Source organism: Pinus tabuliformis, chromosome 1_1, assembly GCF_031772625.1.
Source record: "Pinus tabuliformis cultivar Carrire ecotype Pingquan chromosome 1_1, CPIR1, whole genome shotgun sequence".
In the NCBI taxonomy this organism is placed as follows: Eukaryota; Viridiplantae; Streptophyta; class Pinopsida; order Pinales; family Pinaceae; genus Pinus; species Pinus tabuliformis.
Window position 1 is genome coordinate 127,147,322 of NC_142297.1, and position 12,916 is coordinate 127,160,237.

The following is a 12,916-nucleotide window of genomic DNA, read 5'->3' on the forward strand; positions in this document are numbered from 1 at the left end:
TGCTTTTTCCACTATAATGAAGTTTAGAATAGTACAGGTAATCGACAGAAGAAGTTGAAGAATAACAGGAAGCAGGAAAGCGAACAGCGGAAGAATAGCTAGGGTTGCAGGTTTCTAAGCATCATGGAGGCACGAAAAGGGGGGAGCTCCACTCCCTCCTACAGGCAAGCAGTGGCCAACAGTAGCAAGAAACCTTTAGAATCTATCAGAGGGCCTTCAAGAGACAGGGATAAGAATCTGGAAGAGGATCAAGACTTCACCAAACCAAGAGAGGACAACAGCATGAAAGATAAGGAGGAAGAAGACAAAAAACAGGGAGCAGAAAACAAGGCATAGAAGGGGCCTTGCAAACCCAAGGCTGAGGTCACTCCCAGAGTAGTTTTAAATGATCCTGCTCTGCAGGAGCACAGGGATCACATGCGGACCTATGCTATCATTTGCAAATTCATGGGATTATGGCCCACTGAAAAGGCATTACAAGCATGGATTAAATATCATTGGAAACCGAAAGGAAGCATAGATCTACACCCTGGGTCAAAGGGTTTCTTCACTGTGGTCTTCACAAATATTGAGGATAAAGACAGGGTGTTTGAAGGAGGACCCTACTTCTTCGCAGCAACGGGTCTCTACATGCAGCCGTGGATGATGAATTTTGTCCCGGAGAGAGAAACTTTTACTTCGGTTCCAGTCTGGGTAAGACTTTACTCCCTACCTCTTGATTATTGGCAAACAGAATCATTATCTGCCATAGGAAATAAACTAGGACATTTTTTTAAAGCCCCTGAGGCCACTAAAAGGGGAAAATACACCTCCTTCGCAAGAATATGTGTCAAGATGGACCTATCAAGAGCCCTACCAGACGAGGTCATCTTGGAAGTTTTTGATGAAGAATGGGTGCAAACAGTAGATTATGAACATATTCCCTTTAGATGTCGCAGGTGCCATGAGCATGGGCACCTTTTTAGAGACTGCCCTCTTAGCAAAACAGAGAACAAAAGTAAAGCAACCACTATGAAAGACACTGAAAGCTTTCACAAAGTGGGACATAGAGGAAAAGGAGGCAAAAGGGGGCCAAAGCAACAACAAACAGAAAGGCAACAGGCCAATCTGAATAGGTTCCAAGTTCTCGAAGAAGAGGAAGGAATATCAAACGAAGATCAGGTAATGGAAGGAAGTTCAGGGGAAAAGGAGAAAGAAGAAGATAGGGAACAAGCACAAGATGCTACTAAACAGAAAGAAGTACTGATGAACGATGAAGAACTGGAGATGGACCGAGAAATGACTCAGAGTGAGATGGAAATTGAGGATCAAGAACTGCAGGAGATTCTGGATAGAGAAAACCTAGATCTGCAAGGATTCTTGAAACAGGGAACCATGGGAGGGGTAGACTCATTACCTCAAGAAGAGTTCAACAGAGTACAACAGTTGCTCCTATGGAAAACTCAAGACAAAGGGATAGAAAAACAAAGCAACAACGAAAGGTCGGGCAACAAAGGAGTGAAAACTATGAAAACCACACCAGGACTAGCTCCCAGATACCCAGGAAAGAAAAGAGGTAGGAAAAAGCAGAACGAGCTACTGATGGAATGTGGAAAGCTAATGATTGATTCAGGTAAGATGAAAGACCTATCCAGTTACTCCTTTACAAATCTTTAATAATGAAGTTCACATCTTGGAATATCAGAGGTTTAGGTAATAAAAGGAAGCAAAGATTACTTAGTAATAGAATGAAACAAGAAGCTCCGGATATGATCTTTATCCAAGAAACTAAATGTTCCATTCAAAAAATCAAAGAACTTAATAGTAAATGGCTCAATAAATTTGAGTTTCTTGAAGTTAAAGCAGATAATACAGCTGGAGGCATACTCACTCTTTGGAACCCCCAAAAGATTGGCATAATAGATGCTGAGGCATCTAGGAATTATTTATCAGTGGTTATACAACCTGTGGGAGACAGCGAGACTTATTTGGTCACGAATGTCTATGGGCCACAAAGACTGGATGATAAACTCAAATTTCTAGATTCTCTTGTAGATCTCAGAGATAGACATGCAGGAGTTCCTTGGATAATGGGCGAGGACTTCAACATGATCAAATCACTCTCGGAAAAAAAAAGGGGGAACAAGAAGTGTAAATAAAGATTCTACAGCATTTCTAACTTTCATAGATAATATGAAGCTAGTTGACTCCGATATGAATAATAGCCTCTTTACTTGGAACAACAAAAGAGGAGGGGTGGCACAAGTAGCCTCAAAATTAGATAGATTCATAATTTCAGAGGACCTTATGCTCACAAACAAGGAAATGACAGTGAAAATTCTCCCCTTTGGTGGCTCGGATCATTGGCCTGTACAAATGGAGTTGCAGGGCATAGGCACCCCCAAGAATAGGCCTTTCAGGTTTGAGAATGGCTTACCCACCCCGATTTTATCAGCAGCATAGAAAGATGGTGGAAAGAAGATCTGCACATTCAGGGAACAAGAATGTTTCTGCTTCACAAAAGACTAAAATACATCAAGCTCAGACTCAAAGACTAGAACAAGAAGGAATTTGGCAATATTTTTGTAGCAAAAAAAGAGGTTGAAGATAAGATGCAGACACTCAATCAAACTCTTATTACAAAGGGCTTTGACAGAGTCAGAGATGACCAAGTCACCAAACTTCATCAAGAATGGGAGAACTTATGCAAACAAGAGGAAATATATTGGAGACAAAAATCTAGAGTTCAGCGGCTAAAAGAAGGGGAACGAAACACCAAATTTTTCCACAAATCCACCATGGAGAATAGATCCCATAATAGGATCTCTTCAATCAAGGATGAGAGAGGTCATCTTCACAATTCCCATGAAGAAATAGAATCTGTGCTAGTCCAGCACTTTCAAGGTATTGCAAAGGAGACCACTGCAAACAGAGAACACTTTATCAGGAACTTAACAAGGCATATACCCACGCTAGTATCTAGAGAGGACAATTTCAATCTCAACAAGCCAGTGACTGAAGAGGAGGTCAGTGATGCAGTTAAGGATATGCAGAATGGCAAAGCGCCAGGCCCTGATGGTTTCAATGTGGATTTCTTCAAAGCCTGTTGGAGCATTGTTAAACAAGATATTATGAATGTGGTGGAAGATTCCAGGTTGAATAGAACCATTCTAAAGGCACTCAATACTTCCTTCATCTCCTTGATCCCCAAACAGGATAATGCTCAGACTCCAGACAGGTTTAGGCCCATAGCTTTGTGCAATGTGGTGTATAAAATTATATCCAAAGTTGTCGCCAATAGACTCAAACCCCTTCTCCCTACTCTTGTGTTCGTGGAGAAATTAGGTTATGTGGAGGGTAGACAAATTCTCAATAATATCATTCAAGCGCATGGAGTGGTGCACTCTGTTGACCACTACTGGTCAACTTCCCATGCAGTACACCCTCTTTTCTTGGCAGAAAGGGGTAGCACCTGAACGACGTGTCCGTGCCAGCCTACAGTCATCAGCAGCTTGATCATTTAAATTGTAAACCCAGTCTGCATGTATGAATTGTAAATAATCTAAGCAGATCAGAGTCATGTATGTAAAATTGCCTAGGTGGACCTAACTTTCTATGATAATCTGTCCCGGAAGGTTTTTTGTCTCACCGATCCATGGATCGGCAGAGTTTTCCTTCAAACCTGACCCCAAAGCCGGGATGGATTTTGTCATTAGAACTTTAGGAGAATCCTAGTGTGTTGATCTGCTAGATTATAGTTGTGTCGCAGAACTGGGTGTTTTGTGAGGGTCTGTATTAAGTGGGTTTGTCCCCTTGAGATGTAAATTGAAAAAAGTCATCATGAAATATGTCTTGAGGGTTGAAAATGTTTTAAATCCCCTCGTGAGTCCTAAGTCCTAGGTCCTAGGTGATGTTTCCAAAGGCTTAGTTCGATGATCCATTTAAAAAATAAAATAAAATAATAAATAATAAAAATTTAAAAATTTAAAAATTTAAAAAATAATAATATTTTAAGTGAATAAATCGACGGATGAGATCAAGAGATGTCTTGATCCTCATCAACGGTCGAGGTCATTTCTACATGGATCATTCGAACTAGCCGTTGGGATCATTTCCTTTATATAGGGTCTTAGGTGGTCATTTCAGATCATTGGATCTGTGAGTCTTGTACTGAAGAAGCTCTCTTGTAAATCTGTTTCTGGTTAATAAAGGAAGACTTTGGGGTCCATATCTTGCTGGTGTTACTCTCTTAAAATGCTGTGAGATTGTTTCATTTTCTGCATATGTTATTTTCAGCCGTTAATAATAACTTTTTGTAGAGTATTGTGAGCACAGGTATCTTGTTCACTTGCTGGGGTTTGGGTGCTGTTAGGGTTTCTGAAGTAATGGCAGGTATCTCCATTACTTCCTGAGATCTAGCAGCATTTTTGCCCTCTTCATTGACAGTTGTTTTGAGCTGTGCAGAAAACATTTTCTGAAGGAATTTTGTGGGCATTCGGGGAAGTTCTCGGCTGAACCAGCCAACTCCCGCAAGCGTTTTTTGCTGAGCCCAGTTGGATTTGATCCTGGGTCTATCATTCGGTTTATTTATCTGATTTGCATGAGAGATTTTCTGAAGTTCTTCACAGTGAAAACCCTGAAAATCTTTATGTCTTTAAAATATTTCAGTGCCTACTGCTGAATCTGGCTGTTAAGGGGCCAAATCTGTACATTAATCAGCAGTTTTAGGGTTTCGAATTTTTTTTTAGGGTTTTTTGATTTTGGTTTTATGTACATATTATTCTTTTTGGGTGATTTAATCATTTTTGGCAGGCATCAGAGAAAGGAAAAATATCATTGACATACGCTGTCCGGCCAGTTTGCTTTTGAGCCATCCTCAGAAATTCTTCAGTGATTGAAGCATTTGCGTGGCCTGGTCGTGGATCTCCTGGGTACATCTTTTCAAGCACCAGAAATTTTCTCACCAATCTGTCAAAGACTTTGGTTCATCGCCGCAGGGGTTTCGATTCAATTCGGTTCTTTATTCATCGTATATGCAATATGCAATTAAGCTTCTGTCCAGGGCTACGATTTCTCAAGCAGATTTCATAGTATATCGATTACACTCATTACGCATGAAAACGTCAATCCAGCGGCATGAGAATTGCTCAGATTGTTTGGCACGAAAACCAGTTGCTGATCGGTATTCACCCGCAGGCTTCTCAAAACCCCTAAACCGATTTGAAAACCAGTCACTGGGCAAGTAATATCAGATGTATGATGCAGAAATCGTCACGCCGGCCGCTGATAACTCGTTTTATTACGCAAGAATCGAATCTGACCGCCGACTGGTAATGTTTGCAAAATCGATTCACTGTTTATATGCGTTGCATCCACCCTTTGCTGAGCCAGGGCTTCGAAGCCATATCCCATCGCAATTTGCCGGGCCGTTTCATCTTAAGGTAAGCCGTCAACTGCACAGAATTTCCTTTTCCTGTCCCGCATAGGGTTTTCGCGTCAATGCTTTCACGTATCAGGTAAATCACTCATTTATATTGTATGCTATAGCTATGGTCACGATATATATTTTGTTTTTGTTGTTAGACATTAGTGGTAGCTTTTGATTTAAGTTTCATTTTTAATTTAATATCATACGTTGTCATAGTCTTAGTTTAAGTTTTCTTTTCTTTAGATTTAAGATTTATTAGATTTTAATTTTTAGATTTTAAATTTCATAGCAAATCGTTTTTCTTTTTAGGGATTTTTCTGATATAAAAATAAAAAATAAAAAGATTCATTTATCCGTAGGCTATAGAAATAGTTTTTTTATTTAGAATTTGATTTTATAAAATTTTGTTTTGTAGTAATTAGATTAGATTTTGATAAAGTTTATTTTTTTTTAAATTTAGATTTGATTTTTTTTGTTAGATTTTAGTTTTAGATTTTTCTTTATTTTTTTTAGATTTTTATAATATAAAATAAAAAAGACTTAGGCTTTGTTAAATTAGTTTTATTCTTAGATTTTAAGATTTTAGTTAGGATTAGATTTTAAGTTTTAGTTTTAATAAAGTTTTATAAATCTAAAAAAAAAAAAATAAAAAAAAAAATAAAAGATAAAAAATTGAAAAAGATATAAAAAAATTTTGAAAAAATATTAAAATTTTGTGGAAAATTCTCTTCGTCAGATCCAGTGATTTTCGGGAATTGTCATATCTTTCATGCTGAGATCTAAAATTTTTCAAGTCGAGATGCGAAATTGATATCTGGTTAATGGTTTATGATTCGTGGTGGTTTAAAGCAAGGCTTTCATTTTTTTTTTAATTTTCAGTTGCCGGATATCGTTTTGAGCATTGCTGATGATAGATGATTGCTGTCTATGGTTCATGTTTCTATATCATTTAACAAGTAATCGTTTTTACAACAATCTCTTAAGGCACTGGTCTGCTAAATTAATCAAGTCCATCGAGTGCTTTTTATATCGTATCTCGTGTCTCCCACCCAACTGGTCGACAGTTGGTCTCATCATCGCACAGGGTCTACCCCCCTTAGCCGCGAGAGACAGGCTTAAACGGAGGGATCGGGGATCAGAGTGACAGCCCCCGGTCTGAGCGTTGTCGTGTCAATCCGCGCGACAACACACTCATTGTTAAGCAATAAGAAGGCGGGAATGATTATGCAACTGGACCTGGCCAAAGCTTATGATAAGCTGAATTAGACCTATATTAGGAAGGTCCTTCTAGCCTTTGGCTTTGATCATAACTGGGTAAGATGGGTTATGGCACTAGTCACTTCTTCTAGCTTTTCAATATTAGTCAATGGTTCTCCTTCCAAGACCTTTATTCCCTCAAGAGGTCTCAGACAGGGACACCCGCTATCTCCCTTTCTCTTTATCCTCATGATGGAAGGACTTGGGCGGTCTATCAAGCATGCGAAAGAAGGGGGTTATATCAAGGGTATCCAAATTTCTGAAAATGGACAAGCTTTGTCCCATCAACAATTTGTTGACGACACTATGTTGCAGGGAGTCCCCACGGTAAAAGAAGCTCTTGCTTATAAACAAATCTTGCGTGACTTTGCTATGGCCACAAGTATGGAGGTAAACCTGTCCAAATCTAAGAATTTTTTCTTTAATACTAATATCGCTATTCAGATAAACATCTCCAGAATTCTGGGCTTTCAAAGGGAGGTCTTTCCTTCCAAGTACCTGAGAGTTCCTCTAACTGTAAACCTTTGCACAAAAACATCTGGGAGTCGATAATTAAAAAGATGCGAGATAAAATAAGAAAATGGACTATCAGATCTTTAAACTTGGCAGGTCGGTTGGTTCTTACAAACGTTGTTTTGGAATCAATCCCCATTTTCATGCTTTCAGCACTTCCAGCTCCAAAGGGAGTTTTACAACAAATGAGAACTATTCAAAGAGACTTACTTTGGGGCAAGGAGGAGGAGAAAAAGAAATGGGCCTTGGTTGCTTAGGATAAGCTTTGCAAACCGAAATCACCGGTTGGTGCTTACAAAAGCTATTTTGCAATCAATCCCCCTTTTCATGCTTTCAGCACTTCCAGCTCCAAAGGGAGTTTTACAACAAATGAGAACTCTTCAAAGAGACTTACTTTGGGGCAAGGGGGAGGAGAAAAAGAAATGGGCCTTGGTTGCTTGGGATAAGCTTTGCAAACCGAAATCTCATGGGGGCCTTGGACTAGATGATCCAGATGTACTCAGCAAGGTTTTAGGAGCAAAATTATGGTGGCATTGGGTAAAAGAGCCAAAGGCTTAGTGGGCTTGTGTATGGAAAGAAAAATATGCCAGCACTTGGCAAGAGAATGATCACATAAGGATGACGAGAATCATAAAAGGATCCCACATTTGGAATAAGGCCTGGGAGAATAGAGAATTAGTGCAGAAAAACAGTTTCTGGGAAATCAGAGAAGGGGACCTTGCTCTGTTTTGGGAGGATAGATGGCAACAAGAACCTACTCTGTTAAGAGAGGACTTTTTGGACCTAAAGAAAGAAACGAACACCAAAGGGCTTTTCAGGGTTAAAGATTTTTGGGAACAACCCAGTCTAGAAGACAAATGGAGAACCTAGAAGAATATAGAATTTGGGGATGACAACCCCTTGAAAGCAAAAATAGAGGCACTACTGCGAATTTTGGAACAAAGGAAGATTCTTGTTTCAGAGGGGCATGACCAACTCAGATGGGGTAACAATAAAGAAGGCACCTTCAATATTAAGGAAGCCAAGAAGGTATTCCTAAAGCTGGATTCCCACGTTCCGGACAGGGTTTGACAGAATCTCTGGAAGCATCAAGGTTGGATGAAAATTAAACTCTTCATGTGGTTGGTTCATCACAAGAAAATTCTAACTTGGGAAAATATTAGGAAGAGGGGTGTTCTAGGACCTTCTAGATGTCAACTCTGCGAAGCCCAAGAGGAGACAATGGAGCACCTTCTCAATGACTGCACCTTTACCTCTAGGTTGTGGGACTCTTTTGCTACAATTTTTCAACAGACGGACAGGGACAAAGAAACCATTATCGACACCCTAAATAACTAGAGACGAAACTTTTCTGAGTATGAGTTTCTTCACTTGGCTTGGGTTTTAAGTCCAGGCTTCATAATTTGGAATGTTTGGAAAGAAAGGAACAATAGAATCTTCAAAAATGTTCACAACACCACCCAACACATTTTTGAGCAGATCTTACGACAGCTCAAGGAGACAGTTGGAACCCTTGTGCGCAACTCCCCCAAAAATCCACCTTCAAAAAAGGAGAGGCAGATTCTTTGTCAGCTGAGTATGCAGGGACTTATACCACAGGGAATGGATAGGAAGGTTATGAATCTGCCCAATAAGCCAGATTATTGGCATCCTCCCCCTCAGGGTTTTCTGAAATTCAACATAGATGGGGCCTCTAAAGGCAACCCAGGTCTTGCTGGTTTTGGAGCAGTGTTACGAGATGATAATGGCTGTATTCTTTTCATTTTCCATTGCCATCTAATGGTGCTTGAACAGTGTTTAGATTTCCTAAAGCAAGATAATCTCCAAAACATTATTATTGAAGCTGATTCTGAGCTGATTATTAACTCGGTAAAAAGAATTTGCTGTGGCACAGAGCCAGAAAAAGTCTCAAGTCACTAGAGGCTGATACCGGTCTTCCAAAGGATTCACTTTCACCTCCTAGACTTACACACTGTGAGTTTCACTCATGTGCGGAGGACGGCCAATAAACTGGCGGACGTTCTGGCCAATCAAGGAGTGGCTTGCACTAAAAACAGAGTCAAGATAATCTGGCGAGATATGCCTCAGAACAAATTAAGGGAGCAATGTTTCAGTCAGGCGGAAGAGGACTACAAGGTATATCAAAACAGGGCCATAGAAACGGGATCTGGTTGATCTTTATGCAGAGTTTTGACACAAGCAAGGTTGTTTTGGGTATGCAAGCCTATGTTTGCTATCAGCGTACAAGAAGTTTCATAGGAGTGACTGGAATTAGGGATCCTCTTCTTCTTTTGGCCAAGGCGACGGAACACAGTCTTTCACAGCAACCGCTATACCCCACTTTCTTGGCCGGCGGCAGTTTTACTGCCCTCGAAATGGTTTCTGATGTATCGCACCACTTTCAGGCTGGTAGCGGTTTTTCTTTTTCGGGAGCGATTCCACTCACCTTGCAACACGTGGCTCAGGGTGGGGAGGCAATACCGCCCTCATCGCGCGGTAATTTTCAGTAAGGTTGGGCCATGCGATATGTTTCGGGATTGTTGGATCTACTGTGGTCAATCTATGGCCAGGATTTCTCAGGCTTGTTGGTGGGTCCGATTCTAAGGTTAACTTCCTCGCTGCCCGCACATTCTATCGGGTATCGAGTGCATCTGGAGGATTTAGGGAGGTGTACTTAAACAAAAGTTATGTAAAAAACAGACCTGATAGTATTATCAATTACGGTCTTCTAAGCTCATCGGGTCCGTTTTGCTTGTTAAACGGTGTGCTTATTGGCCACCCGAAATGTCTCTCTTTCGTTGGATTTTTGGCTGAGGATCTAATGGCTTGTTGTGTGTTAAGCCTTTTGTACAACATTTCTTTTTCCGATTGAATAGAAGGTTCCGCTCTTGCCTTAGCAAAAAAAAAGAGTACAGGTATCTTGCTCAGTCGCTGGGGTTTGAATGGTAATTTAAGTTTTGAATGTAATAGCAAGTATCTCTATTAAATATGAATTTTATTTTTGTTTTTTCACTCGACGGCTGAATTGAGTTTTGCAGGAAAATCCTTGATTATTAGATCATCGGGCATTCGAGGAAGTTCTCAGCTGAACCAACCAACTCTCGGTCCATGTTTTCTGAAGAGCCCAGTTTAAATTTGATCCCAGGCTTATCATAAGATATTTTTTTTATGGGTGATGCATGAAGGGTTTTGAGCTTAGTACCTCCTCTAAAAATCCAAAAAAAATTAATTTTTCTGTGCTAATTCACTAGATCTGGCTGTTGAGAGCCACAGATCATCAGATCTGGGAGCAGAGTCAGACTCACACTCCCTAGATCTGATAGATCTGCTATTTATGTACATAGATCTGTAACTAATTTTAGTTTTCTGACTTTGGTTTTCAGGGTTTTAGAGTTTTTTGTGTCATTGTGTACATCGCTTGGGTGTTTTTGGTTGTATTGCAGCTACAGATCTGACGCTGAAAGTTGTGCAGAGTCCAGATCTACGCCCCGAAGGGTAAGATCTGGATCTCTGGAAGTCCATCAGCATCATTTTTAGCAGGGTTTCTGTCTAGAGGTTTTGCAATCCAAGAGTTTTAAATTTTTAAAATCTGGAAATTTTAAGGGTTTCAAAGAACTCTAAAGCAAAGCGAGTTAAAAATTTTATTAAGATTTCTGGAAAATATTTAGAGGTTCTGGTGGAAGTTCTGCAGATTGGTTGCCCTTTTTTTTCTAAACAGGGAAATTCCGATTTTGTGTTCATCGTCATTTTTCTGAAGAGCTTCAAAATTTTCTTTTATGGTCTAGGTCTGGGTTTTAAATTTATTTTAGGGGATCTGGAAAATTTTTAGGTTACTTCCCGCTGCTCCAAACTCCTTCCAAGCAGCCATCGAACCCCACAGTCATCTCCACGCTGCCCTATCTCACAAATCGGCCAGCGTCCGCGTGTTCCTCATCTGCGTTAGCTCCTTGGCCTTTCCATGTACCCATCCCTGCAACTCTCCCATCAAACCCTCTCCTTTGCAGTCATCCATCTCCCTACTCCGTCTAGCTTCTCATCCCTTTCACGCAGCCATTTATTCCACCTGCGTATCTATCCCTCCACGTCCAACCCGCAGTTCTCCTCTCCTCACTTGCGTCTTTCTCTTTCCAAATCTGCCTGGCAGCGCTCAGCGTGCTTTCCCTCCTCGACTTTTCCTTGCACTCTATCTGCTGCCCGTTGAGCAGATCTTTTGTTGCCGTCGTGAGTCCTTCCCTCTCCATCACTGCTTCTTCTCCAAACGCACCCATTTTGTTCACCTGTGAAACCTACAACAAACCCCTCATCCCCGGGTCCTTCTATCTCCATTGTTCACTTCCGCAGTTTCCTGCATCAATGCCAATCCCTCCATGCAGCTGCCCATTCCACGTTTCCATGCGCCTCGCTCTCGGGTTCTACATCCCTCAATCTGCAACGAGTCTGCCGACAGATCCGCAACTCCTCCAGTGTTCTCTGCCAGCGTCCATGCTCCTCACGCGAACCTGCAGCTGCAAAACCATAAGAACATTCAACTTCCTTTTTCATTGTATATATGTGTTAGTTCTTTTTGTATATTAGGGTTAGCGCATAATTTTTTTTGGTTTCATATATTCTGATTTTTTAATAAGGTTCGATTTTGATTTTTGGCATTCATTTTTTTTTTTATTTGATTTCATTCCTTTTAGTTTCACCTTTTTATGGTTCTGATAATATAGATATATATATATATATATATATATATATATATATATATATATATATATATAAAGTTTCAAATCTTTTAAAAAAATTAACCTTTTTGACGTTTGATTTTTTATTTTTATTTTTGATTTAAAATTCTAAAATCTTAAAAAGAAAAATCTAAAAAATATTTAAAATCCTAAACATCAAAAAATTTTAAATCTAAAAAATATAAAATTTCAAAGTTCTAAAAAACATCTAAAATATCTAAAATCCAAAAACATTTAAAAAAAAAAAATAAAAAAAAAAAAATAAAATAAAATAAAAAATAAAATTTAAATCATAAATCTAAATTTGGTAAGTAAGGATTTAAAATAAAATTCAGGGTTTTTTTCGCTTAAATTCTAGAATTTTTAATGTGGCCCATGGCCCATTAAAAATTTTGTTTTTTTTAACCCGTCGATTAAATTAAATTCCTAAAAGAAAAAATCCTTAGTGTCATTTGGTCATTAAATGCAATTTTTATGATTTTCCTATGGTCAAGGTGCAATAAACATTTTTAATCATATTTCGTTGTTAATTTATTAAATCTAGATCTAGACAATCAGCGATAATCATCTTAAATCTGGAATACCTTTCGTGATTCAGTGTTGGGTGTTTTTTGTGGATTATTTATGATTGTCACTTTTCGTCACATATTGAAAATCATTCCGGATAACTTGTTTTATTGATGGTTAATTCAAATATCGAAGGCACTAGTCTATAATTGTTTCTACCTTGTGGCCGTGTCTTGTTTATGTTGGTGTTTAATTTATCAATCTAATTTAATCATTTAAATTCATCAAGTTGTCCATCGATAAAATCTCCTAGAGCCCGTGATCCGCAGGCTTTCTCATCCATTTACCTTAGCAACTACCCCCCTTGACTTGCCTAGGAGAGAGTCTAAACAGAGTGAGTAAGGATTTAGGAGTGACAGCTCTTACTCTGAGCATTGTCGCACTGCCTAGACACATTGTGCGACAACACAGCGTACGCCATAAATAATACGCTGAAACAAGAATA

At 39.3% G+C, this 12,916-nt stretch overlaps 1 protein-coding gene across 3 annotated transcripts in view; it reads right to left on the reverse strand.

The window, feature by feature from the left end:
* Positions 1-12,916, reverse strand: part of LOC149211970 (putative triglyceride lipase) — a 532,620-nt gene that overhangs the window by 322,055 nt on the left and 197,649 nt on the right. The gene's annotated exons all lie outside the window — the stretch shown is intronic.